This window comes from Lytechinus pictus, chromosome 5, assembly GCF_037042905.1.
Source record: "Lytechinus pictus isolate F3 Inbred chromosome 5, Lp3.0, whole genome shotgun sequence".
Taxonomy (NCBI): domain Eukaryota; kingdom Metazoa; phylum Echinodermata; class Echinoidea; order Temnopleuroida; family Toxopneustidae; genus Lytechinus; species Lytechinus pictus.
This window is the reverse complement of record NC_087249.1, coordinates 36,827,629-36,852,163: the sequence shown is the minus strand read 5'-3', so window position 1 is coordinate 36,852,163 and position 24,535 is coordinate 36,827,629. Positions and strand designations below refer to the sequence as shown.

Here is a 24,535-nt window from a genome sequence, read left to right as displayed (position 1 = left end):
AATATTAAAATATTACTTTTATTTTTAAAGAAAATATTTAGCTTAAATAATCATGATTTTGACATTTTTCCTCATTTTGGAATATTAAGTCTGTGACGAGGATACCTCATATCTTTTATTTTCTTCTGTTGAATTTCGCTGCACCACTAATAAATAAATGCATAGACAACCACCGTAATAATCGAGGTCATTTTTCTGGCCTGGGTGCGCCGAGTCTGGGCCGGTCGCGCAGCTAGCTAGTGACGTTGATGATGCGCTGGGGCTTCAGGCGACTCGTCATAGATCTAGCAACTTAGACAATGACGTCTAATTTGCCTGGCCTGATTTGAAGTGTAATGGCTTCAGGGCTGATGTTTACCAACGATGATTGTTCAAGGTTAGATTTCAAATTTTAAATGTCATTTGACTTTTAAGTCTATAAATCTGAAATAAAGGCGCTGTATCCCCGAAATCCGGGTCTAAATTTCAACTCCGAGTCCGAGACCATGGCATGGACGGCGAAAAAACAACCCATGCATCGGATGCATTGCATTTGGCTGCGCGCTGCGCTGCAGCTGCACTGTGATGATGGGTTCAGCGAAGAGCTGAGAGAAAATAAGGTGGTTATATTCAATCCCGAAATGCTTTGCGAGTGGTCACAAAATCGTCTCGACGCAAATCACCTAATACAGCCGTCTGGTGAAATTGCTGATAACAACAATCACCGATTTGGTAATGATTTTAGTTTCCTGAAACTTATATTTGTAAAGTTTTAAATATCAAAGTATGTTTTAATATGTATGTATATTCCTCAACATATTTTTTAAGTTATCTTTGATATTGTTGTAGTCATATTTTTTCATATTCGTTTTTTGATCGCTACTAATTTGTTGTTGTATTGGATCAGCATTTGATTTCGTTGGCATGAACAATAAAATACGCGCGCAGCTCAGCTGCATGCGCGTATCGAGTTGACCTTCCGTAGAGCAACACGCTTGTGTGTTGCTGCCCTCTACGTTCGTTGGCTACGCACCACTCATCGCGCATGCAGTTTTTATGGCAAATGCGCACTCTGTGTGTGGAACTGTGACTGCAGAGTGACGAACGACTCCTATTCAATTTTTTTCTACAGAGGCTGCAGTAAATCTCTAAATGCAGAGAAAACCCACACCTGTTTAGAATTTTAGAGTTATATTCGCTTAAATTTCATTTTACCCTATAATAATATGAATATATTTTAGAAATTGAGGCACAGGAAATACTATTTTTTTGCATGATAAATCGTGTGCGTAGCTTTAGGACCCCTTCTGCATCGGGTGGCGAAATCAAGAGGTGTTCGGAAAACACGGCGGGATTTTCGTATTTGTGAGTTTTGCGATATTTTCTTCTTGGTTAATGATCTTTAGAATGTTTGCCACAAATTAGTGAAAGATATTTGTTGAAATATTAAAATTGGGATAGTTTTTATTGTTTGAAAACAAAGTGCGTAGCTTTAGGTCCCCCCATCATACATGAATAACTTTAGCGTTTTATCCAATCATACAAGTGCATTATGCGTATTTTGACGTCATTCTCATGAATAAAACATAGACTCTCCAAAATCAACCTTCAAATTGTCCGCCGGTGTACCGGCGGATCCTGCGCTTGGCAGATACTGTTCTAGGCACCAAATCCGCCGGCGGAAAGTGTTCTACTCCGGCGAATTCAGTACCAAAAAAGGCCACTCTCTTCGGAAGATATCGTTCTTGCGCTATCGCGATATCCTTCACTCACATACGTGGAGGTGCCGTGGCCGAGTGGTCTAGGCGGCCTGGCTATACATAGAAAGTCCGGGGTTCGATCCCCGGCCGCGGCACCTATGCCCGTGAGCCTGGAGGCATTTAATCTGCAACGCTCTTTTACCTTGCTTTCAAATAAATGGAAATGCTATATGCATTAGTGGTAACTATATAGGTGTGCACTGTAAAAAAAAAACGTCTTGTAATAACAAACAATCATTTTTATTTATTTTATACCTATTAAATCCTTCTTATCACAATTTTAGGGATAAATTGGATACATTATGCACCAATTATGATTGATACAGAGCATGGGCGGAAATCCCAGGGGGGACAGGGGGGACGTGTCCCCCCTACTCAAAATAGTAGGGGGGACACAATATCAAATGTCCCCCCTACTATTTCTGGTCTTTTATGATGGTAAGAAATTCATCATTCAAAATCGAAATAAAACGTGTATCTTAGGACGAGATGACCTTAATTTTTGGATGATAACCTTTCTTTTTTTTTTGCTTGTCAAATTTATTTTCGTCGAAATGACCTGAAATTTGGGGTGATAACCTTTTTTTTTTGCTTGTCAAATTTTCCAACCCCTTGTCCCCCCTACCTTTTGGGAGAGATTTCCGCCCCTGATACAGAGTATTAAATAAGGGCAAACAATGGCAGGATTTTGTAATAAGTTTTCTAAAGGGAAGTATAGATAATGATCATTGCAAATGAAATTCTTGATTTGCGAAATTCCTATGTATTATTATTATTTCCTCCACATTTTCTCGTATATTTTTTTCTCCCTTCCCTCCTCTTTCTATTTCTCCCTTTTTGGTGCTATATCACCCACGCGTATACGCCCCAGATATATTCATAATGTGCCAGAAATGCCAGGAAACTGGAGAAGAGGCAAAAGGGGCGAAATGAGCAGGGACAGAAAGAAAGGCAAAAAATAAAGAGATGAAAATCCAGAAGGGGGTATAGTAATTAAGAGAAACAAAAGATATAAAGGAGAAATTATATTTCACTAAATATCCCATATTGATCTTAAAATTAGATGACTGAGAGGTAAAATAAGGAGCATACGATACGTGGCGTATCTAACTTTTGTCAGGGTGAACTTCCGGTCCCCAAGTTCAGATTCCTTAACAAAAATATTGAAGAAAAAAAGAATTAAAAAAAATACATGATAAATTAAAAATAGGCCTACAATAAACTACATAAGAAATAAATCATGTTTTGACATTTTTTTTTGGGGGGGGGGATTTTTGTTAGAAATGTCAAATTTATGTTTTCACCCAAAATTAGCATTCTACAAGCAATAATATGAGTTAACAGCAAAACATATTTTCATACACTTATTTGCATCATTTATTTGGAAATATGAAGTTTTAATTTGTTGAAATTTTTCTAAACATTTGTAGTTAGTTTCAAAAACCTATATGCCTATACAGTGCGTATCGAAAAAACGGGACAGATTTGAAGTCTATAAAATTTTTGTTTCAAATTATGACATCTATATATTGGTGTTAATAGGTGCTCTGAGGTCTTATCTTTCAAATGCCATTTAAAAAAATTAGTTTTATTCATGCTTGAGCGAACACGGAATGTTTTTGTTTGGGGTTAAAAAGGAATCTTGCGCCAAAATGGCATAACATGATAAATATGATGATCGGACTTCTTGCTATTCAGCAGACTTCCTTTTAACCTTTTAATTATCTTTGACATAATTTTCGAATTATGCTGTTAAAATTCATTTTCGAATCTGTTTATTTGCCTGAATTGTTCTGTTGTTTCTTTTTAATATGTTCTCTTTTAGCTTTCAATATTCTATAAGCAAAAACAAAATTTTTAAACCGAAGTATGGGAAAGCGTGTATTTTTTTTAATCCTTCCATTGTGTGCTACAAAGGTCATGGTGCTTTTGAACAGTGGCATACAGATGGGTGGGGGCTCGGGGTGTTACCCCCCCCCCATAAAAAAAGTGGAAAGGGAATACAAGGAAAGATAGAAAGTGAAATATTATTTATTTTCTAAATATTTTGTCAAAATCTATCACAGAATTGGATATTTAAAAAGTGGAAATTTTTGCTTGCTCGCTCACAACTATTTAAATACATTTTATCCGATCTGCCATATCTAGCTCCTTCAAAATTTACTCAATACATTGCCATTGAAAGACATGAATCCTTTCCTGTTTGCCCTGTCAAGCACTTAATTAAACTTGGTCAAGGAATCAATGACCCATTGAAAAAAGGATTCATGTTTTCTATTATAGAGGTACCATAACGTAATTTTTTCACCTAATAAAATACGATCTGAATAACTACAACTTCTCCCAATTAACATGATTAATAACGCAGATCTTCTTCCTTGGATTGACAAAAGTCTTCTTTTCTTACTTCAGGAAAATTCAAAGGTTAAAGAAGTTTTAATGAAAAAACAAAACAATTCAAGTAAATAAATACATTTGTAAATAAAATTTGACAGCATAATTCGAATATCATGGCGAAGATAATGAAAAGGTTAAAAGAAAGCCTGCTGATTAGCAAAAGTCTGATCATCAAATTTCTAATTTCTAGCTGCCATTTTGGCGCAAGCCTCTTTTTGAACCCCCGACCAAAACGTCCCGTGTTCGCTCAAGCATGAACAATTTTTTTAAAATGGCATTTCAAAGATAAGATTTCAGAGCATCTATTAACATCAAAATATAGATATCTTAATTTGAAACAATTTTTTATAGACTTTTCAAAACTGTCCCGTTTTTTTTATACGCACTGGGGGTGCACATTTTCGCCAAACAGTCTGGCAAACTGACACTAACATTAACTTCACGTAGGGCGTACAAAACAAAATGATGAAAATTTCATCAAAATCTGATAATAATAAATAGCAAAGTTTTGGCGCATGTGCCAGGTCTAAGTATACATGAAATATCGAGTCATTGTTTCTCCTATTCCCTCACCGGGGTGAGGGAATAGGAGAAACAATGACTCGATATTTCTCACCCCCATCGAGCCCTTCGTCAATCTGTACGTTATATGCAAATGTTATTTAAATGAGGCTTTTCCGCGGGTGCTTCCTTTCCGTTTGTCTATGACAAAACCATAGAGATATATACTATGTAATTAGTATACATCTCTATGGACAAAACCTATAACAACGCGCGGGAAGAGTTCCCTCTCTAAAGGCCACCGCACACCTTACGACCCGACCAGTCGCCGACTGGCTTGCGACTGAGTGAGGGGAGATGTGACGTCACAGCGCATGTCAGCTTCAGAGTCGCAGACCGGTCAGAGACAAGTCGCAAGGAAAATCGGAAGGATTTGACATGTCGAATCCTTATGACTGGATCGCAAGCTCAATCCAAATTCCAGCCAATCAGACAGCAGAGTTGCACGACGCGTATATGATAAACAACGCGCATACGCAGTAGTAAACGCATTTTCTTTGTTGTTATGCCAAAAAGCAAAAAGCGCATGCGTGAGTCGCAAATCGGATCGCAAGGTGTGCGGTGTCGTGGCTTATGACTGCCTTGCGATTCATCTCCCCTCTCTCAGTCGCAAGCCAGTCGCCGACCAGTCGGGTCGTAAGGTGTGCGGTGGCCTTAACGTACATTAGCTCCCTTCGGGAGCTTACGTATACACGTAAAGGCCACCGCACACCTTACGACCCGACCAGTCGCCGACTGGCTTGCGACTGAGTGAGGGGAGATGTGACGTCACAGCGCATGTCAGCTTCAGAGTCGCAGACCGGTCAGAGACAAGTCGCAAGGAAAATCGGAAGGATTTGACATGTCGAATCCTTATGACTGGATCGCAAGCTCAATCCAAATTCCAGCCAATCAGACAGCAGAGTTGCACGACGCGTATATGATAAACAACGCGCATACGCAGTAGTAAACGCATTTTCTTTGTTGTTATGCCAAAAAGCAAAAAGCGCATGCGTGAGTCGCAAATCGGATCGCAAGGTGTGCGGTGTCGTGGCTTATGACTGCCTTGCGATTCATCTCCCCTCTCTCAGTCGCAAGCCAGTCGCCGACCAGTCGGGTCGTAAGGTGTGCGGTGGCCTTAAGATCGTATCTCTGTGGTCGCAACTAGTGTCCCTGCAACTAGTGTCCCACTACCTGCAACTACAACCTTCAAGGCCCTATATAAACAAGGTTGCGACAACAGGGGTCAAAGGTCAAATTTGAAGGATCTCGAATAGTTCCAACCGGGCCTTTTTGTCGACTGCTACCATTGGAAATGCGTGCAAAATTTTGAATCATTTTTTATAATTATATCGGAAATCGACGTTAGAAATTCATTTTTACACTGCACATCCATATCAATATATTAGCGACCACCTAAATTTATCAAATTTGTACAATCTTATAACAAAATCCGTGAAATATCGTTGATTTGAAAAATGGCAACCGAGTTCGTCGCAAGCCGCAAATGCCCACTGCTGCTGGTAGCGAGCGGGACGCTGCACTAATTTTCCCCGGAACTGTCGGGCTGGATGTAAGGTTCTGCTGGCCCCCCACGGGTCGTTTGGAGAGCGAGAGGTGAGCTATGTACCGGAATGTCATGTGGTGCCATAAATACTAGTTTCATGTCCTAAATTCTTATTGTAGATGTTGCGCCGTTGTAAATTTAGCTGAATTTGATTTTTTTTTACCAGAGCACTCAAAAACATGAATGATTTGAGCATATCTTTGTGCTTGTCTTTACTAGTTTGAGTCTGACTGAGTGGGCCCTTAATCAGTTAATTAATTTATTTTTTATTTTATTTCTGATATTTAACATGTTTGAATAGGCCACAGGGCGGCACATATCATCAACTTGGTGGTTTTCCATGTGGCCCTATTAACAAAAAGTACAGCAAAAAATGTTACTAGATGATAGATCTATTAATAATTAATACAAAATACTAATAGATCTAACGTTAGATCTAGTCTTTCTAGATCTACATGCAGTGAGTTGAAATAATCATGACAAAATGTACAGGCAAAAAATGTATGCAAACATGTTATAAGAAAGATTATTGGTATCCTTAATTGGGAATTATGTTCATTTAATATTAAAATCAACTATGACAATTTGAATCAAGCTTGTGAATTTAGATTTTGAAGATGAAACATATATTGCCTATTAATTGATGGAAAGTGAGATAAGTGCTGTGCAGAATGCAGATATTCAATTCTACTAACCTTATTTTTAATAAGAACAAAATTAATTTCAAGAATTCAATTCATTTTGGGGGCTTGGGGCCAATGCATGAAATGAATTTACAACCAGGACTGTACCAAATAGTGAAGTGCTTTATCCAGTTTAGATCAAAAGAACATAAAAAAAGAAAGTAAATATTTATTCATTTCAATCACCACACAGCACAAGGTTTACAGGATAACATTAGGTTACTTAAATATAAAATTTTACATTGGATAAGTGGTCTTGTCAGTTTTCACCAGAATAAGGCTAGTGCTAGTTTCCCCTTATATTCCTATCGCTACAGAATTTTTCATAGCGTTCTTAATATTTCTACCCTTTATGCCCTGTAAAAACATACCATGGTGTTCTTTGGATTTTATACCATTTCAATGCCTTACATACATGTACCTTGTTGCTCTCGAGATCAACATGCTTTATTTTATTTTCATATATGATACAGGCCAGGGTTATCCTTATAGTTGCCACCGTGATGTAATAACTATTCCAAAGGAAAGTGAAATACCCAAGTAGGCCTAGTACAGTACTAGACCAAAAGCTTTAGTATCTGTATTTGGTTGTTTTGCTGAACTGTGTTGGCTTCTCTCACTTAGTAAAATGTCAGAAATTGTTAAATAAATCCCTAGAAATGGTTATTCCTGTCTAGCCTAGTACCAATTTGGCTATAAACTCTTTGTTGTGTACTGGGTGAGTTCAATTCTCACGAGGCATATTCGAACATCATTGACCACCAAGTCTATGATAACCCTAAATGCTTTCATGGTGTCAGTACATGGACAAATGAGTTTAGTAATCCAGTTGGTTTGCATGTAGCTTCCTTTTTTTTTAAATATTACTTTCATTTCTGCACTGCCAATACTTTGCACATTTTCTAGACCAAAAATCTTCAATCTCTGTACCATCTCAGATGTTGTTCTGGAAGTTTCCATGGCAAAAAAGAATAGTGTAGCAAAAAACATCTGAGATAGTGTAGTAGGTTTCATGGTCATCATGTATCTTTCTTGGGCAAATGTTGGTCCTGAAAAGGACCACCCAATCTTGACGTTGCGACAAGTGTGTTCTTGTCGTCCTACTCATGCCTTGTGTACTGAAAGCCCTCTCGCTCAGACAGCAAGTATTGTATGTGCTAGTCCTTACGTGGAGCCACACTTAGAACAAGTTTCAATCGGTCTGTGCCTGCAAACTAAACTAATGTGGCCATGGCACCTCCTCACCCATCCAATGCCATATAAGTTCATATTGGCATTAAAATGTATTTGCTTAATAAAACAACCTCTTTACAACTATCTAAATTAACGCATGATCCAACTATATTATCATTACATGTACACTAAATATGAAATAAAAGAAACAATTGGTAGAGAGTGAGAGATTGACCCTCATTTTATGCTGTTGCCACCAATGAAAGTTCTTAATTTAAATTTGGAACTTCATGAGAGTCGAACTCATCCAACATTGCACAAAATGCGGTCAGAAGACAGGCGGAATGATACATGATGAAAGATTTAAAGGAGAACATTTCAAGGAAATAAGAAAGATTGACTGCACAATGCAGCCCTACATGTATGTAATATAATCACATCTTATTACAATCATGATGAAAATCAAACAATCATACTTACACAGCTTACTGACTTATCCAGTAGTTCCTCTCATCCAAAACAGATCAATCGGCAGCAATTACATGTAGGGCCTATTTTATTTTCCACAATCAAATTGAAAAAAAAATCTACATTTAGATCTAACTTAGATAAGTTTGGTGCATCAATGATTATCTTGTCAACTAAGCACGTATTATCATTGGCTTTTGTAATTACTTAGTTATCACACCATACATATCAACAGAGTAGAGGTCTACATGTGCATGTATGCTAAATTAGGCCTTTAAAGTTTTTTTGAAAAACTACAAAGAATTGATTTTAATTCCAAACCATTTCAAATTACTTGGCCTAGTCGAAGAAATTTTTGGTCTAGAATTTTACCCAACCTGTCCGGACATGCAACTAGTGGTATGATAGGGGCACTTGTCCAATACTACAAGGTTGTGATAACATCCATGTGGTCTTAAACCACTTTTAAAAAATGCAGTGCTAAGCTAACACCACTTTTATCACAAGGTTGTGATAACCTTGTCCACGGTTAGTAACCTGTGTGGTGAACAAGATTGTCAATTTTCTCTTGATCTAGACTGGATGAGTACTTGATATTTTGGAACTGTCAATTTTGACCATACAGTGAATTCATCATCATATAAAAATGCCTTGGCACAAAACTTAATTGAATTCTTGAAATTTATAAATTTTTTTCTAATTAAAAAGAGATTAAAAAGAGTCTGTGGAGATGAAGATCTGCATCAGTCACAGAGGGCCTCACAAAAATATGCTCAAAATTAAAAGTTTTTGAGCGCTCTTGTGAATAAAAAAAAAAGATTTCTAAGTCTAGAATGAAAACAAATAACTGAATGGATCTGTCTTTTTGAGTGTGCATTGTACATGAATGTTGCATAGACTCAAGACAGAAAGAGTGGTTGGAGAGAGTGCAAGAGGATGGGGTGCTTCCACTCTTCCCGCAATTCGAGAAACTTTTACTTTTTCAAGGAAATTCAGGGAAATCCAAAAATTACAAGGGGGGCAAAATTTAAAGAAGAGAAGCAAAATTTAAAATTGTAATGTAGAAATGCAGAAGTGTGCCCCCCCCCCTTTGAACGTGAAGTCCCTTTTATTTTTGCATGTCAATTTTTTCCTCAGGAAAATGTGCCTCCCCTTTTGGAAAATCCTGGATCCACCCATGATTACAATTAAATGACAATTTACCTTAGCAACTTTAAAATATTCATTTACTAATATTTTACAAAGATTTAGATCTTCCTCCGGATCCAGACATAGGCTCCGTCGTCGGAGCTCAAAATTTTCTGCGCTCGTCATTTCGTAATTTTGTTCCTATTTTTCAAGAGTACATGATGAACAAAAATGTTTTGTTTCTTGATTTTGGTCACTTCTTGGACCAAATTTAGGCTCACTGTATTAATTATTATTGCCAGATTTTCATTAAAAATCAAAATGGAAAATTCCAGGAATTGTCTATGAATTTCAGATAATTTGGGATTCATTTTCAGGAAATTTGTTTTGGATCTGTGGAACATCGATGAGGGGTTTGGTGTCCGGACACTGAAAAATGAAGCCTTGTATTTGCAGAAGTTTAGGCTTGCTGTTGTTTATCTCACTGAATTGTTTTTTTTTATTTTATCTCACTTCTCAGCAAAATAAAGCAAAAAATATAGCTTGGATAATGCTTATCACCATCATTATTTGTTCTTTACAATATTTTCTTACATTCTGAGCTAAAAAAAAATCAAAGACATTGCTTGTATTTTTTGTAAACTTTTCAAAATTAAAGGAGATGTCGTGAGTCCGGACACCCAACCCGTCAGGAAACACAACCACAGCGTATATCGGGCTACTGAGCCAGCCGCACTGCCGGCTACAGTTGCCAGTCCCATACCGTATCTTTACTGTCATGTTTACGCCTTGGAACTATTAAAAATTAGTAAAAAAGCATGTTAAAATTCAAAATTATTGCAAACCAATCATATTAAAATGAAGCACATAAAATTCTCTTTAAAAACTATCATTTTGTTTTTATTAATAACAATTTCAATTACCTGAAATTTGCTGTCGAAAAATCTCCCCCATTGACTTTGTACACAAACTTCGGTGAGTTTGGAACTATTCAAAAGCTCCATGAGCAAATGACGGCTACTTCCGGTGTCGCAACCTTGTTTATATAGGGCCGGTGTACCGGCGGATCCTGCGCCTGGCAGATACTGTTCTAGGCACCAAATCCGCCGGCGGATATGGTTCTCCTCCGGCGGATTCAGTACCAAAAAAGGCCACTCCCTTCGGAAGATTCGGAAGATATCGTTCTTGCGCTATCGCGATATCCTTCATTCATCACGTTCACACGTCATGCATGCACGCGCACCGCGCGTGAATAACGTTGCGAAATGAAGTTCGAAGAAGAGGTGGGTTAGCCTTAGTCTAATTGAGAGCCAGCTACCTTTCGGATTCTAGTTACATTAGGCCTTGAAGAGGAAAGCCTCAACATTTTGCCTTTATTCTGATGATTAGGGACAGAGTCAGACTCAGACTGACGTTAATCAGATATTAAGTTTGCACAAAGAAGAATCTAACTTTGAGCTATTTTTTGGCATTATATTCAGTAAATAAAATCATATTCTACACTTTTCCTTTGCTTTTCTTTCCTCCTTTCTTTTTGTTCTTGTTTGTAGAACTTTTTGGGACCATAGCCCAACCCTTCCATACGCAGTGCTGTGCGGTTGGGGTCCGGAATTTCTTGATATCAAAGCCATTTAAACCTCGCAGATTGCCGCTATTTTAATCAAATCGCGGGCATGTACAGGATATAGCTTTTACACAACACATTTATTCAACCCAGTTGCGTAATGAACCAAATATTTTGAGGGGCAAAACATAGTAATGTGGGAAAAATCTGTAAAAAGTCGCAAAGCGATCGAGCTGGAAAAAATGCCTTTTGAAATTAAATTCTAATTATGTAATTGATTTTTCCATTAGATTCAGCAACTAACAAATTTCATTGTTTCCATTCATTTCATTATACCTTGTCTCCTTTAATTTATTTTATTTCTCTTGGGTGTGGAACCAAGACCCCCCCCCCCCCGGCGCATGTGCAGTAATTGAACGTGATTGTGAACGGAAAGCGTTATAGAGCAATTTGAGGTTCAGTATAAATGAAGAGCCCCTACTGTGTGGGGTCTGGGGCAAAGCCCCGGTAGCTTATTTACATAAAATTTGGCTAGCTTATAGCACAATGTTGTATGCAGTCCATCTTTCTTCCCGCTCTTTAATTTCAATCATCGGAAGCCCGGTCGTGTTATTTTTTTTTTCTTGTCCCTTTTCTTTGTTTTCCAAAAATTAGCTTTTGACTAATTGCATTTTACCTTCGTTTCGCGCTATTGTTTGCCATTTTGTCATCTTTTAATTTATTTCCCACCGTGCTATTGCATTACATATGCCTGTTTTGGAATGATTTGTTCTTTCTCAAATGTTCATTTTCCCGATTTCCCGTCCTTTTCCATTAAAAAGGGTTTTGTTCTTCGTTTTCTTTTCACTTTTTCCTTTCCTTTTCCCCTCATTCCCCTTTCCCTTTCTTTCTCCCTCCTTTTTTTTCCTTTCCCGTTTTTCTTTTATTCCTGATGGTTAAATCCGACAGGGGGCAACTCCCCCCCCCGCCTGTTACGTCATGAATATCCATTAGGTGGACTGATGATGTCACATCTCCACTTGTTCTTTTGTAATTTATTATATGAAATTAGGTTTATTCAAATTTTTTCCTCCAAGAACTAGAAAATTTGGATTGACAACTGATTTAGTGCATTAGATATTTATTGCTGCAACTTATTTCATTATAAGGGAGACATATTATTCACACAAGTATGAAATAAATGAAAAAAATATGGTTTTGTGTGATAACATAAGAAAACGGAAAATGGGGATGTGACATCATCAGCCCAACTAATGAATATTCATGATGACTGTTTTCACAAAATATTGCTTAACTTTAAACTTCAATAACTTTATTATTTGTTATCCGATTTTGATGAAATTTTCTGCATTTTGCTCAGTGAATTCTACTCTATGTATTAAGATATAAATATTTTCAGCCCGGACCATCCCTTTAATTCAGATTCCTTAACAAAAATATTGAAAAAAAAAGGAATAAAAAAAAAACAAATTAAAAATAGGCCTACAATAAACTACATAAGATATTAATCATGTTTTGAAATTCTTTTTTTAAATGTTTTCACAAAAAATTAGCACTCTACAAGCAATAATATGAGTTAACAGCAATATATATTCATAAACTAATTTGCCTCATTTATTTTGAAATTATGAAGTTTTAACTCGTTGAAAATCTGTAGTTTTATAAAAACTATAGGCCTATATGGGGGTACAAATTTTCGCCAGTCTGGCAAACTTACACTAATCATGGTGTGAAAAAGCACAGTTAAAGATTTCGATGCATACTGCGGACTTAAAGTAGTATAAATTTTCACGCCCAGGACCAAAATCCAATTGAAAGCAGTTGGATTTCCAACTGGTTTCAATTGGTTTCAATTGGTTTTAACTGGTTTCAATTGGTTTTAACTGGAATTCAACAATTTCCAGTTGAAACCAATTGAAACCAGTTGGGCAACTGGAAATCCTAACTGGAACCAGTTGGGTAACTGGAAATGACTTCCAATTGGAAATGATTTCTAACTGGAACCAGTTGAGTTACTGGAAATCCCAACTGGAACCAGTTGGGCAACTGGAAATCCTAACTGGAACCAGTTGGGTAACTGGAAATGACTTCCAATTGGAAATGATTTCTAACTGGAACCAGTTGAGTTACTGGAAATCCCAACTGGAACCAGTTGGGCAACTGGAAATCCTAACTGGAACCAGTTGGGTAACTGGAAATGATTTCCAATTGGAAATGATTTCTAACTGGAACCAGTTGAGTTACTGGAAATCCCAACTGGAACCAGTTGGGCAACTGGAAATCCTAACTGGTACCAATTGGGTAACTGGAGATGACTTCTAACTGGAAAGATGGGTAACTGGAAATGAATTCTAATTGGAACCAGTTGGGTAACTGGAAATCCTAACTGGAACCAGTTGGGTAACTGGAAATGATTTCCAATTGGTTTCCAATTGGAAATTTTCCAGTTACCCAACTGGATCCAATCGAAACCAGTTGGGCAACTGGAAATCCTAACTGGAACCAGTTGGGTAACTGGAAATGACTTCCAATTGGAAATGATTTCTAACTGGAAATCCCAACAGGAACCAGTTGGGCAACTGGAAATCCTAACTGGAACCAGTTGGGTAACTGGAAATGACTTCCAACTGGAAATGATTTCTAACTTGAACCATGCAGTTGTGTAACTGGAAATCCTAACTGGTACCAATTGGGTAACTGGAGATGACTTCTAACTGGAAAGATGGGTAACTGGAAATGAATTCTAATTGGAACCAGTTGGGTAACTGGAAATGATTTCCAATTGATTTCCAATTGGAAATTTTCCAGTTACCCAACTGGATCCAATTGAAACCAGTTAATTTGCATATTATCTGCCAGTGTGCACAGATTAATGTTTTATGAGATTCATCATCATTAAAGGAGAATGAAACTCTTGGAGCAAGTTAGCTTTTGTGAAAGCAGAAAAATCAAAGAATAAGATCAACAAAACTTTGAGTAAAATAGGACTAGTAATAAAAGAGTTATGAGCATTTGAATGTCGAGATCACTAATGCTATGGAGATCCTCCCATTGGCAATGCGACCAAGATCTGTGATGTCACACACGTACAACTCTCCCATTTGGACACTGAAAATATACCCCAAAACATCTCTTTTTGTTCATTCTAATCATATGACAAACGATTCATCAATGATATAATGTTGTGAAACCTCTGTACTTGTCATCTCATAAAGAGAACACCTCACCTTGTGATAGACTCTATAAAAGTGAGAATATAAGTGAAATAAGTACTAAAGTAATGAGGGAGTTGTACGTGTGTGATATCACAGATCTTGGTCGCATTGCCGTTGGGAGGATCTACATGGCACTAGTGATCTCAATATTCGAATGCTCATAACTTTCTTATTATTCATTCAATCTTCCTCAAACTTTCAACAATATGTTTCTTTGATTTTTCTCTTTGATATGGATTCAGCTGGTTTCAAGGGTTTCATTCTCCTTTAACAATGTATCTATTTAATTCTTTTCAATTTCAAGTACCACACTTTTTAAAGATAAGTATTTAGAATACTTAGCAGTGAAAACCATGTTCATAAATGTTATAGATTATAATTAAAACAGATTAAAGGATAATTAGTACACCACTAACTGTTACCAAATTACATCAAATAAAAATACATATATTTGAAGATCTTCCTTATTAATATATACATACGAAAGTTTGTATTTTATCAATGCCCTTTACATTGGTATTAATAGACATAAAACACTGCTTCTGTGTTGGCATGAGCAGTAGTTAGTGCAAATGCTAATTAATTTGTAACTAATTAAGATCATTCCAACTGGAAGTTCCAATTGGATCCAGTTGGAAACCAATTGGTTTCAACTGGTTCCAGTTGAAACCAGTTGCCTCCAATTGGATTCAATTGGTTTTAATAGGGAAATTGGAACAACTGGAACCAATTGCCAACTGGTTCCAGTTGCCCAATTGGTTTTAACTGGAACCAATTGGCAACTGGTTTTCAATTGGAACCAATTGGTTTTAACTGGAACCAATTGGCAACTGGTTTTCAATTGGAACCAGTTGTTCCAATTTCCCTATTGAAACCAGTTGGCCAACTGGTTTCAATTGGTTTTGCCCTAATTGGTTTTAACTGGATTTTGGTCCTGGGCGTAGGGCCTACAAAACAAAATGATGAAAATTTCATCAAAATCTGATAATAATAAATAGCAAAGTTTTGCATGGCGCATGTGCCAGGTCTATGTATACATGATATATCGAGTCATTGTTTCTCCTATTCCCTCACCCCCATCGAGCCCTTCGTCAAAAGCGGTATGGATCCGCCCCTGAATAAAAATTCACTAAAAGTCTAAAGGCGGACGAAAATCCCCTCCCCCCATTGGTAACGACATTGCCAGAGCCGCGCATGCGCGCGCTGCCGAGGTTGGACGTCTGTCCAAATAAATATTACACGTATCGTCAATAGAACCAAATCCGCCGAGGAACCAAATCTGCAAACATCAAGCCGCGTCAAACCCGGCGGATATGGTTCCGATTAAAAACGATATCGGCCATTCAGAACGATATCTGCCGGCGGATACGGTATCCGCCGGTGGAACCGAATCCGCCGCTACACCGGCCTTGCGTAGGGCCTAGCTAGCCTGGCCGCTCTTGTATGTAACGTAGCAACGGGAATTGTAGTTGTCTAGCCCGGCCCAGGCATTGCTTCCCTTTGCGTTTTTCTAAGACTTAAAGGAGGTCGTTTTCCTTGGTGAAACATCGTTCGGCACGTCATTTAGTTTCTTGCAAGTCATAGGGATCTATTTCATTAATCACAGTAAGTTTTTTACGAATGAATAATTGGCAGCCGGTACCGTAATTTACACCGTCGTGCAGACGTCCTATTAACTAAAGTCTAAGATTAGGGTAACCCAGAGAGCTCCCGCCCGCGCAGCGGGCGGGAGCTCTCTGGGTTAAGATTAGGGTGTCTGAAGCCACACTGAAAAGTGTCAGCATAAAACAGGCTAATTTAGGGGAAAATATGGCACATTTTTTCGGGGATGTTCAGGGGTGGTATTCTGAGATCCATTTTATCTCAGATAAAATAAAATATTTTATCTCCGTTAAAATCAGTGAGATAAAATACCCTTAAAATCTCTCCGAATTGGTATTCTGAGAACAATTTTATCTTCATTTTATCTCTGTAAGACACACCTATTTTTTAATCAATATCCAATTAGAAATGCGCTTTTATAGCTCTCTCATACCACTCAACCAATGAAAATCCATTCCGCCAGGAGGTGTGGCAAAGGAGTGAGATTGCGTCAATTTATTGACTTCAAATACGCTTGCAAAATACGCTTACGGCTTGCGCGTCTTTACAGAGATTTCTTTTTAAAAAATGACAATACTCTCATCTTTTTTTCGAAGTCTATATCACATCTTTTCAAGCATCATTTCAAAGACAATATTAGTCAAGAAAAGTCTTATGAAATACTTCCTGATTGTACAGGAATAACGTTAAGGTATTATTCTCAATAAATATATAATTTTTCTTAATTTTTATGTCAACATTTGTAGTTAATTCACCAAGAAATAATGATGAAAGCAACGTCGCAGAGATAAAATAGCCCCTACCCTCTTTTAAGTTTATTTTATTGTTTCTTCAAAGTAACATGGGCGCAAGCACATCATCCGCGTTGCATGGCCAGATACGCGATGGGTATGTCTACGCAGGCACTCCTCTGTTGCGTATCATCTGTAGGCCTAGATACGCAAGATAAAATTTACATGCAAGATAAAATTCAAAATTTTATCTGAGAGATAAAATGTCATCTCAGAATACCAATTTCATTTTAAGAGATAAAATAAAATATTTTAAAGATAAAATGACCTCAGAATACCGCCCCAGGCTACTAGAAAAATGTGATCTGAATTGATTATTAATTTGTGTTTGGCATGTATGGAAAGAGAAAATTCAGGGGCTTCTTTTGACAGTAAGGACAAGTTTATATGATCATTTTAAATAAGGATTTGCAGATAAATTGCAAACCCTTATTTTTGTGTGTGTTGAGATTGCCATTTCTCCATGCGTTTTCTATGGGAAAATGAAAATTCTGTTTTGCACAATTTTTTTCACTTTGTCGCAATTTTATCATTGTGATCTGGTTTCCAAATCTTTATAAAAATCATACCATCAGATAGAGCATAAAAAATCCTATTGGACTCTTTATGGACAAGTTTTTGGCATTAATAATAAATTTATAACAGCTCTCGGAAGCTAGAAATTTGGATTTGTGTGTGTCCATTTCTTAACTACCGGTAGGGTGTCTGGAGAAATTTTTTTTTTCTTATTTCAAGAAAATGTCACATTTTCTTTGTGAATTTGAAGAGAAATGACCTTCAGACTGACAGAAATGTAACATTTTTGAAAAAAATCCAATTATTGGCTGCAAAAAGGAAGAATGAAATTAGGTAAATTTTCAGCATTTCTCTGCCATAGACTGTGTAGTTAAGAAATGGACCTATACCCAGTTGTTTTGTGTCCGGACAGGTTGTGTGTCCGGACGATCAGTTTTAGAAAGTCATTTGAAAAAATTTACAAGCAAAGTTTCATAAATGTTTGGTACAAAATGTTAGGAAATATTATAGAGAACAAAATAGAAGATGATTACAACTATCAAATTCGTATTTTTAGTGTAATCCAAAGACAAAAAAGAAGGCTTCAAAAATATAAAGTGTCCGGACACCCGACCCCCCATCCTACTCTCTAACTGTTAAATGCAATAAGCCAATAGGCAATAGACTGGGTTACAGTCTCTGTAAGTCTGTTACAGTTTATTGTTGGTTGTTCCGCTGAACTCCGTTGGCTCCACTCACCAAATACAGAGACCGAAGTTCTAGCTCGATCTGTACAGCCTACAGGGGACTCAATGGGTGATTTCAAGTACGGTGTTGAAATCTGGTGTTGGTGTTGTGACAACACCAACACCAGCCACAACACCGTACTTGAAATCAGGCTGGTGTTGGGATCGACCTCGGAAAATATGACGTATTTCCGGCAGTTCGTGTTGAATGCTGGTGTTGAATGTCGTCTGCTGAACCCAGCACTGCGGCTGGTGTTGACGATCTACGTGCAATTTCCCCATTCACCAACACCAACTCCCAGGGATTGGGAAAATCATGATTTCAACTTCGGTGTTGGTGTTGGTGTTGGCAATCTCAAGCTCGTGAACGGGCGGCGAACACGAAGAAACATCCCCGTAAAATCAGCTTTTACAGTTAAGATGAGTACAAATCATTTGATTGAGCTGTATATATTTTAATAAAGAATAATGTTTCGAATTCTTGAATTAATTAAATCATTGGTATTCTGTACGATGAGAATTTAATGCATTTATCTCCGATTTCATTTTCGTCGTAGAGACTTCTCGCGTGAAGTTGAGATGATTTAGCAGCGCAGAGGCGTGACGTCATGTGTTATCGATATAGCAATCGGTATCATTCCTCTGAACCTAGCTCGGTGTTGGAGCTCGGTTCAGCGGCCTTTTTACGCTCTCAACACCAACCCCGAACACCGAATTTGAAATCACCCAATGGCCATATGTTTTGGAATGCACTTGATCCTGACATTACACATGCTGTCAGTTCTACAGTGTTCAAACGAAAATTGAAATCTTATTTACTGAATACTGAGTATGGAAGTGATTCGCAAAGCCTATTTTTCGTGTGTTATTTATCAGTTAATGCTAAATTTTCAATACGTTTCGCCCCCCCCTTTCCCGGGCCTGGCTGGTCTCTCTGTCCTCATGTCCCCTTTTTTGTCCCTTTTGTACATAAATGTGTCCCTCGTCTCTCCCCGCCTCTCTCTTTAGTTATATTATATTATATTTATATTGCCATTTCTGTGTAGTTTATCCTATGTTCTTTGAATTAGTAATGAGGAACCTTATTTTACAAGCATTGCTTCACTTAGGTCTCCTCGTCTTTAAAATTATTTCTTTTCTGTCTTAAGCTGTATAATATATTTAAAAACAATATTTTCTGCATACTCTGTTTTATGTATACCGGTACCTGTATGTTTTATACACACTTGTATGTTTGTCATGTATTCAAACTCAAAGTTGGAACTGGAAGACAAATAAAATGAACTTATGAACTAAAAATGAACTTATTAAGTTCGGATAAAACGGAAGTAAAGTTGCGCGACAGCCGAAGTAAGTCACTGTTTTTTCTCCTTAACTTAGGCTTAGACTTTAGTTTAGGTTTATTTTTCCCCGTTTTGGTTTAATTCAGGCCAAAACGGAATAATAATCTTTATTTTGGTACAGTTCTTTTTATATATTTTTATGAAATAAAGACAAAAATCGATGAGCCCCGTTGGGGGGATTTTGCATTTTGTACGACTACGAGGAGAAAAAAAAAAATGTTAAAAAACTCCTCGATACAGACGGCTGCCAGCTGTCTATTCTTTTCCCACCCATGGGTCCAATTCATCTCGCGTGTGAAGGATTATCATATTCACCTGGTGCACGCGAGAGAGGCAAATCTTTCATACCCTTATTGCTCAAATAACGTATCATTACATTATAGCTAAGATTTCAAATTGTGCTATGACACTTACTGGACCATATGGATCATTTTTAATAAAAAAGGAATTTTTCTTGATCTTCACGGAGATGCCTCTTGATCCGCGTTGATATCAATTTTTGCCTAGTAAAGAGGGTACGCGATATTCATAAGCCGGTTTGTTTACGGTTCTGCAGCTTGTACTGCTAGCTGCATTGTAAGTGCTCAGCATTATTTTCTTGCTCGTTCAATCCACTTTCATCATCATCTTGTCAAAAGATGGCGTACTTCACCTATAAGTATATGCATGAGATGCAACCTGTTGATGTTCCATTTTCAATTTTTAACATATTTTTTTTATTTAAAAAGTACACAAAAAAGAGCAAAATCGCTTACCTCGGCCTGGAAAGTGGCTTTGCATGTCTCTTCCACGGAAATAAAAGGAAGGCTGTTGGTGGCGCTAATACAGTTCACAACCTTAATTCAGCTTGTCGGTATTTTAAAAACTAGATTCTTGATTCATTGTATGCGCAATTCCAATGATTGTTTGATAAAATAGAGACACCAATAAATGCGATAACTTGAAAAAAATACTTTTTTATTATTTTTGCTGACAATAATACTTTTTGGAAAATATTCAAAGCAATGACAAATTAAACAAAATATATAGAAAATTCTATGTACCTTGAACGAAGCCCCGCAAGTGCTACCGTTCGTTTGTCAATTAACGTTCCACCAAAGTCTTTACAGTAAAAAGATTGGACACTATGCCGACTTCGCGTAACGCTTTGCATCGATTTACGTGTAAGATAGTTTTTGTGTCTAGTCTTTCCCTTGTAATGTCTATGATATGAAGATAAATCGCGCGCCCTCTTTCGCTCATTAGACGAAAAATTTTAGAACTCGCAAGGTTGGTTTGTATTTTGTCAACGAGTAGAAAAATCAACGCTTAAATGACGCTTTTTGAGGGATATTCATCATATTAGTAGGAATTGACTTCACATCATTTGGTAAGTTTCGTAGGAGGACTTCATTCTATAAGTCCTCTTATTAAATTTACGGAAATTTATGGCATTGTTGAATGCGCCGTGCCTTCAATTTTCCTTTACACAGCGGCAGAGATGCACCCATGGGTGGATTTTTTGTACAATTTCCTATTATGCGCTGACTACTTGAATCGAGAATGTTCGATAGGAAAAATTCGCATTTCGATTGTTTACGTAATTTCCACCGCAGTATTGAGGATCTAAGGATGGATCGAACGGAGTATCCTGGTCGAGATTCGGAGGTAAGCGTTAAAAATCATTTTTATAAATAATTTCAACTCTAATTTTAAAATTAACTTATTTCATAAGATTGACATTAACGTAGTGAAGAAATATTGAAAGTTTTGGCGTGTTTTATTCCCTCACATTCGTGTGATGAATGAAAACGTCAAAATGCACTATGAAATCACATGCATTGTGCGAGGTTAGTATACTAATTGGAAAAATCCAATATGGCCGCCAAAATATGCAAATTACCCATAAAAATCATAAGATTGTCCGCACATTGGCTAGAAAATCCTTTGTGTGGCAGGAGTGAAATAATACTATCTAAAGAAATTATTTTGATAATTATTTGATATTCAAAATGGCTGCCATAGATCCCTGTATACTCTATTATGTACAATATGAATGGCGAAAACTAATTTCACAAAAATGAGCACTATATTACTGTAAGTAATTGTGATCTATGAACGAGGTTATGTATGAAAATCATTACTAACAAGATATATCATTTATTATGTCATGTATGGGATAAATGCTGACATATTTTGATATTCAAAATAGCCGCCATTGGCCCTAACAGTATCATGTACAATGGAAATGGGGACCCCAAAATGACAGGAGTGAGCACTAATATGGATGTTGTTGTGATAAACTAGTGGAATACTGACTAAAAACAGAATTGTTAACGAAATATATTATTTAATATGCCATGTTTGTGATAAATGCAATATTTTGAAGTTCAAAATGGCTGCCAAAGGCCCTAACTGTATAAGGCCTATGTACAATGTGAAAGAGGACCAAAGATATCACAAGAGTGTACTGAAATGCATGTATTTGTGATGAATAAATGAAATGGGATTCTGTCTAAAAAACATAATTTAACGAAATATATCATTCAGGTTTCATGTTTTTGTTAAAATACTGTATTTGACTTTCAAAATGGCCGCCATAGACATTGACTGCATTATACAATGCGAACTGGGAAACCGATTTTCATAGGAAGTAGATGCACATAATTGTGATCTACAATGTATGAGTAAAATATGTTTGAAAACATAATTTCTAACAAGATAAATCATTTCTTCTGCTAGATTGGTGATAAATACTGTATTTTGAAAGTCAAAATGGCCGCTTCGGGCCCTAACGGCATTGAATGGGGACTAATAATTGTAATAGAATTTGACTTTTCTTGAGTAAATGGTGTTGTATGAATAAAATATTGTCTGAAAATATGATTCTAATGAAATATATTATTTAGGTGATAAATGCTATATTTCAAAATTCAAAAAGGGCGCCATATGCCCATATGCGATGGATTTAGTTATGAAATGGTGTTTAAGACAATGTTTTCCTCATGCATCACAGTCATATGCATTTTATGGTTCCGCTCATTCTTGTGAGCAGGTTACATAATTCAGGTAGGGTTTGTAGCGGCTATTTTGAATGTCAAAATACAGTATTTATCACCTACATGGCAGAAGAAATGCTATATTTCATAAAAATAACGTTTTCAAACGACACTTTATTCATAGAACTAAATTATATGCATTTCATAGTCAAGCAAATCCAAATTTCTACAAAATTACCTGTCCCCATTTACATCGTAGATAATTCTGTAAGGGCCTATATAGGGGCCATTTTGAATTTAACAATTCAGCATTTAAAAATAGATGATATGTTTTGCTAAAATACATGTTTTCAGAAAATATTTTACTCGTAGCTCACAATTACACATATTTTATGGTTCTTATTCTTGTAAAAAAATAGTTTCTCCATTCGCATTGTACATAATACGCATAGGGCCCGTGGCGGCTATTTTGAATTTTAGAATACAGCATTTATCACGAACATGGCATATTAAACAGTATATTTTATTAACAATTATGTCTTAGTCAGTATTCCACTCATTTAACTTAATATGCATTTAAGTGATAACTCTTGCGATTTTTTGTTGTCCCATTAACACTGTACATACTGTTCGGCCGTTTTGCGGCCATTTTGAATATCAAATACACCATTTATCACATATACGACATAATAAATGATTCACTTTGTAAGCAATCCTTTTTGTCTCGCCTGCATAGCAGAGCGAGACTATAGGCGCCGCTTTTCCGACGGCGGCGCCGGCGGCGTCAACATAATATCTTAACCTAAGGTTAAGTTTTTGAAATGACATCATAACTTAGAAAGTATATGGACCTAGTTCATGAAACTTGGACATAAGGTTAATCAAGTATTACTGAACATCCTGCCTGAGTCTCAGGTCACATGACTAAGGTCAAAGGTCATTTAGGGTCAATGAACTTAGACCATGTTGGGAAAATTATTTTCAAAATCTTAACCAAAGGTTAAGTTTTTGAAATGACATCATAACTTAGAAAGTATATGGACCTAGTTCATGAAACTTGGGCATAAGGTTAATCAAGTATAAGTGAACATCCTGCTCGAGTTTCAGGTCACGTGACCTAGGTCAAAGGTCATTTAGGGTCAATGAACTTTGGTCAAGTTGGGGGTATTCGTTGAATTACTATCATAACTTTGAAAATTTATGGATCTAGTCCATGAAACTTGGACATAAGGTTAATCAAGTATTAGTGAACATCCTGCCTGAGTTTCAGGTCACATGACCAAGGTCAAAGGTCATTTAGGGTCAATGAACTTTGGCCAAGTTGGGGGTATTTTTTGAATTACCATCATAACTTTGAAAATTTATGGATTTAGTTCATGAAACTTGGACATTAGGTTAATCAAGTACCACTGAATATCCTGTGCGAGTTTCAGGTCACATGACCATTGACAATGGTCATTTAAGGTCAATGAACTTTGGCCGTGTTGGGGGTATATGTTAAATTACCATCCTAGCTCTGAAAGTTTATGGATCTAGTTCATAAAACTGGACATAAGAGTAATCAAGTATCACTGAACATCCTGTACGAGTTTCAGGTCACATGACCATGGTCAAAGGTCATTAAAGGTCAATGAACTTTGGCCGTGTTGGGGGTATTTGTTGAATTACCATCCTAACTGTCAAAGTTTATGGATCTAGTTCATAAAACTTGGGGTATAAGAGTAATCAAGCATCACTGAACATCCCCTGTGAGTTTCAGGTCACAAAACCATGTCAAAGGTCAGTTAAGGTCAATAAACTTAGGCCATGTTGGGGTAATTGTTGAAGTGCCATCATAATTGTGAAAGTTTATGGATAGAGTGAATGAAATGTGGACATGGGTGTAGTTGACAGTCTTAAGTCTCCGTTCAAATGTCATTTATGGTCAATGAACGTGGTATCATGTCATTATATGAATGATGTTTTTATGAATGATTATTAGGTGGTCTGTCTATGACGGATCACCTCTTAAGGACGTTCCACAGTTAAAATGAAGTCCATGTCATTTTCACCAAATTTTGCAGAGAGTTACTTTGGTATCTATGCATTATGAAAATGCAAAAAATA

General features: G+C 36.9%; 1 protein-coding gene across 1 annotated transcript in view; it reads left to right on the top strand.

Annotated features, from left to right (window-relative positions):
* The first annotated feature begins 15,904 nt into the window (after positions 1 to 15,904).
* LOC129262032 (uncharacterized) overlaps positions 15,905 to 24,535 on the top strand; it is a 55,164-nt gene continuing 46,533 nt past the window's right edge. Inside the window, exon 1 of the mRNA XM_054900068.2 lies at positions 15,905 to 16,079. The gene's annotated coding sequence lies outside the window, so the exon portion shown is untranslated. The remainder of the gene's footprint in view (positions 16,080 to 24,535) is intronic.